This window comes from Lynx canadensis, chromosome B3 (assembly GCF_007474595.2).
Source record: "Lynx canadensis isolate LIC74 chromosome B3, mLynCan4.pri.v2, whole genome shotgun sequence".
In the NCBI taxonomy this organism is placed as follows: Eukaryota; Metazoa; Chordata; class Mammalia; order Carnivora; family Felidae; genus Lynx; species Lynx canadensis.
In genome coordinates, this window is record NC_044308.2 from 24,795,363 (window position 1) to 24,799,635 (window position 4,273).

The 4,273-nt window shown below is 40.9% G+C and overlaps 1 non-coding gene across 1 annotated transcript; it reads right to left on the reverse strand.

Moving 5' to 3' along the window:
• Nucleotides 1-2,348: 2,348 nt before the first annotated feature.
• On the reverse strand, nucleotides 2,349-2,420 carry TRNAE-UUC. The gene has a single exon. It is a non-coding gene; the product is annotated as a tRNA-Glu (tRNA).
• Nucleotides 2,421-4,273: the final 1,853 nt, after the last annotated feature.

Sequence of the window (4,273 nt, forward strand, 5' to 3'; positions counted from 1 at the left end):
TCAACTTCCCTCAAAAAGTCAGTAAGGCTAAAAGGATAACAGTAGATGGCAATTACACAGTAACAACACTTGTGTCTCTTGGTCTGCAGTCAAGAAAACAAATATTTCAAACAGGAAATTTAACAGAGGGAATCAGTTGCAGACTTTTTAGAAGTGCTGGAGGAGCTAAAGAGGATATAAAATTAGATTATTCAGAAACTAGTAACTGCAGATACCACAATTCACTTAGGGCTGAAAGAATAAAAAAGAAGAGGTGGTGAAGAGCTCCTGAAGGTAGGACACCACTCTGCATGTCACTGGTGGGCACTGCCATTGCCATTAGAGGCACATTGTGACTTTCAAACCCACTATGCTCTGTGGAAACTTTAAGGAGCAGTAGAGTCCATTGCCACCCATTGTGACACCGCTGGTGGCTCACAGCTGACAGCAGCCCCTGTAGACCAGAGTCTACAGCTGCTAGTAGCCATCAGGGATGCCCACTGCTACCAAAGACATCAGAAGCATTAAAAAAAATGGCTCTGCTTTCTTAACACATTTCAGTCTTTCAGCCAGTACTTCCCTTGGGTAAAAGCTAACCAGACATCTACTGGAAAGGGAGTCTGGGAAATGAATTTTGCAGAGATGCAGCCCTCTCAAAAAGGAGAAGAATATGAAAGATGTGAAAAAGGCAAGAGCAAACAAGAAAATAACCAGAACAGCCTACCCTTTTGGTTATTTGACATCCATTCTCCTCAGCTTTCCACCTGTATTTCACTTCTGTACAAGGGCATAATATTCAGGGTAGTATGATGGGATTATCTTAAATGAATGAAATATTTTCATCGGTTTTTCCAAAAGTGAGATGTAAAGTCTCCTCTATATCTACCACTGTAGCCAGCCCTGGGTGAGGCTGTTAAGATAGTTCTGGCCAAAGCCAGTGGTACCATGGAGATGTGCAATGGGAGTATGAATGGAGAGAAGGCAATCAGTCTGAGAGGTATTTACAGATTTAATTTAACTTAATTTTCAGAATTAAATCTTAAAAGAATTTGTCATATGTCACATAATGAACAATGTCTGAAGCAATAATTTGCAGAACACTCAAATGTTCTTTATGGTCAAATCTATATTGTCTCCATCCAGACTAAGAAAATAAAATTCAAATTCAATCAAAGAATGGAAGTGACTGCCTATGCATGCACAATTTCCCCATATAAATTTTATCTCTGTGTGTAGCTCATGTTGTTTGTTTATGGATGGTTCAGAGGCCTTGGATATTTTCTCAAATGGTTTTATTGTCCAAATCAAGCCCAAGACATCTGCAACTGGTATACCATGAGTCTGCTCACATAATTGATCAATCCCAGCGAATGGCACAGGATTCATTCAAACAATAGAATTTTCAAAGGAGATAGTATTGTGTGCATTAACCACTACTCATCTAGACTTATAATTAAAAGTATGTAGGCCTATTCATAGAAAAATATTTTATTTCTATCCTGGAAATGGCTTACAAGCTGAGAAAGTTTCAAGGCTCTTTCTGCTTCTGAAAGTTTGAATTTGCTGAGTGCTGACTTCAACCTAAGCACATGTGTGATTCTATCCAGAAGCTGATTCCACGCTTCAGTTTCCCCACACGTTCTGTGAAAGTTCGCTAAGTGAATGGATTTGGTTTTTTCCTTCACTCTCTACCTCTGTTAAACCTCTGTTAAAGCTGTACTTCTATTTGGAAACCTCTCATTTCTTATCTCAGCCCTAGTGACTCTTGCTTCAGGACAGCAGCCTGCCATCCCCACTGAGTTCTCAAATATCAGCTGCTCTTGAGTGCAGGTTTCTCATGCCCCTTCTCTCTTCCTATTGTTCACCGTCTTTTTAATTTTGGTCCAGAAACACTTAGTGTTGGCATAGACAGCAGTGAATTGGCCAGGACATAAGAATTCTAAGAAGTCTAAAAGAACTGGTAATTATGTGAGGTGATGGAGGTATTTATTAACTCACGCTACTATGGTAAATATATAACGTAAAAACCATCATGCTGTACACCTTAAACGTACACAGTGTTATATGTAAATTATCTGAATAAAGTAGGAACAACAACAAAAAAATCCTTTACCTAATAGAGTTTGACCACTAAATATTATGATCACTTGTAACATTTTAAATGAATTGTATGCTGGGAAGAAGTTAATTAACCACACAAGCAAGCTTTTCTGGGTTGAGTATCACAAGTTAGGCGTTCCGATCTCCACGTTCCCCCTATGTAATTACAGCTTTATTTAAGTAATTACAGCTATATTTAATACATTTTTGCTAGGAATGGTCTAAATTGACTGGGTGATAATTTTAAGAGAGTTCTAAAAGGTAACCTTTTCCCACACCGGGAGTCGAACCCGGGCCGCCTGGGTGAAAACCAGGAATCCTAACCGCTAGACCATGTGGGAGAAGACACCTCGGGCCTGCCGTGTAAGTAAATTGAAACATTCTCTCAGCTTCCGCCTTCTGCGTTCGACCCCGCCTCCTGCCGCACCAGCTTTCTGCGCATGCGTGGCTTTTCGGCTTTCCCTAGTTGCTGTGAGCTCCCGACGCTTTCTCCGCCCAAGGGTGGGAGCGGGTGCTTTGTCTAATGGACGCCGCGGCCTGCCTGTCTCCCTGCTTAGAGAGGCTGCAGCCAGGACTGAATCTCCAGAAATCTCTGTTAAAAAGCTCCCGCGGTGAGATTTGGATAAGAATGGACTAAATGGCTCAAGGAACAAATTCTGATATTGGCTCCCCAGGTCCCAGTTCTCCGGGTTTGTCGCTGCGGATAACCTTTTATTAGACCAGATTTTTCCAATCATGAGAGTTTAGCCCTTAGGGCATTTTAACTGGAATTTCACAGTTAGATGCCTGCATGAATGAAACCCGGAATAACCTGTGGGGAACGTTTTGGGCGAATATGGCCTTCGGAGACTACTGTTTTCACGATCTTGTTTAGGATTGGCCTTACATTAATGAAACCAAAGCAAAACACCCAAAACTTTAAGTAAAGGAAAAATCCACACATTGCACTACAGTAAAGAACTCGTACCTGGGGGCGGGGGCGGGGGGAATAAAAACAACAACAACAACAACAACAACAACAGATTGGGAGTAAACATAAAAGATAAATATATAGATAAGAAACTACACACGATTTTTGTAAGACAAACACTGCGATATGAAAGTGAGAACTTGCTGTGAATAGGCCATTAGTTGGAGAGGAACCCCATGGACAAAACAATTTGAAAAAAATCTCAACCTCTCTGGCTCGCAGCTAGCATTTGGACAAAAAACAAAAGTGTGAAAATGTGAAGTGTTGGCAAGTATGTGGGAAAAAGGAAGTTCTTAGAAACTCCTAAAAGTTGATCAAGGAGGCACAGTGTCAGGATTTTCTAAATGTGTTTATGACCAAGCAATTCTATTTTTCAATTTTCGTAAACCCCACATTGTTCTTGAACTGCTTCTCAGACACTTAATATCAAGACACACTGCTGTGCAAGTAATACACACACCTTGGGGCATGATAACATTACCACAGTGGAGGGCCAGGATCACCCTAAGGAAAAAGGGAAAAAGGGTGAAGGGATTAAAATATTCCTAATCTCTAAGAATTTCAAATGTCTGATGAAAAATCAAAATTCTTAAGAATTGAAAACATTTTTCGACATGAAAGGGACCATAAATAACATCAATATGTCAAAATTCTAGCTACAGATTGTAAGGAAATGTTTGAAATATGTTTGATAGGAAAAGGTGACTATGCATACCATACAACTGAAACTAAGCATCTGGGGAAACCCACAGGGATAGGGGGCAAGGAGTTCTGATTAGCCAGTAAATTCAGGGAAAAAGCTCAGCCTCATGTGTAACCATGGCAGCACAATGTAAAACAATGCTAAAATATCCAGTGTTAGGGAAGAAGTGGGGACACAAACCCAGATAATGGAAATGGGCACAGTCCATTTGTGGAGGGAAGGGAAGGAATGGGTAGGAACAACTTGGCAATTAGGTATTGAAGTGTGGAAGGTGTATATTTAATTCAGCATTTTCAATTCTGTGCTGCCCATAGCCAGGTACCCTATGATGGCAGCATATTAGGATTGTCTGGGAGGCAGTCCTCTCAGTAGAGAGTCTTGGGGCCTCTTCCTACTCTTAACACACTCTGCAGCTCCCACATGGGAGAACAAAGAGCACAGCACAGACTTCAAGGTTATTCATTAACATTCTGAAAAATCAATAGTTGACTGGCATCCCCCAGCCCCTCATCACCTGAATG